This window comes from Polistes canadensis, unplaced genomic scaffold (genome assembly GCF_001313835.1).
Source record: "Polistes canadensis isolate GaletaPanama2010 unplaced genomic scaffold, ASM131383v1 scaffold_101, whole genome shotgun sequence".
Taxonomy (NCBI): Eukaryota; Metazoa; Arthropoda; class Insecta; order Hymenoptera; family Vespidae; genus Polistes; species Polistes canadensis.
Window position 1 is genome coordinate 16,124 of NW_014569648.1, and position 938 is coordinate 17,061.

Here is a 938-nt window from a genome sequence, read left to right on the forward strand (position 1 = left end):
TCTCTCTCTCTCTCTCTCTCTCTCTCTCTCTCTCTCTCTCTCTCTCTCAGTCTGTCTTCTTATTCTTGTCTCTTTTTTCTCTATATTTTTCTTCTTCTTCTTCTTCTTGCCGAACAGATAACGACGGATACATAATACACGGATGACTGCACCTGATTCCACGGAATCCGCGAAAGCCATCTTTACGGTCCGTCGATCAAACGATCCTTCTTGACTTCTTCTTTTTTCTCTCTCCCTCCCACCCACCAAGTCTCTCATTCTCTCACTCTATTTTCGATTTTTTTTTCAATCTTTTTCTTTCTTTCACTTTTCTCTCTCTCTCTCTCTCTCTCTCTCTCTGTCTATCTATCTATCTGTCTATCCATCTATCTGTCTATCTATCTCTCTTTTATCTATCCTTTCCAACTGCGTGGACGTAGGAAGCGTGCGCGGGTTCGATCGTACCATAAAAAGAACTCATTAAACGTCCATTGTAAGCTGCTCGTGTCGCGTCCAATCATCGCGTCTCAAAGAGATTTTTGCAGCAACTCTCTCTCTGTCTCTCACTCTCTCTCACTCTCTCTCTCTCTCTTTCTCTTGGTGTCTTGTTACTAGCCACGCTTTTTAAACGCTAACGCTGCTGAATCGACGCCGAATAATTATGTTTCTATCGTGTTTCCCTCTTTCTCTTCCTCCCAACCTTTTCTCTCTCTCTCTCTCTCTCTCTCTTTTACTGATTCATTCACAATGATTTATTTTCAAATTACCGTTGAGAATTTTTACAATTGGAAAATACCAGGAAGTTGTTCGTACGATTATTTGAATTGCATGTCTTTTTTTTTTATGGTATAAACATTCGAGACTAACTTTGAAGTCGACCAAAGATAATAAAAGAGAGAGAGAGAGAGAGAGAGAGAGAGAGAGAGAGAGAGAGAGAGAGAGAGAGAGAGAGAGAGAGA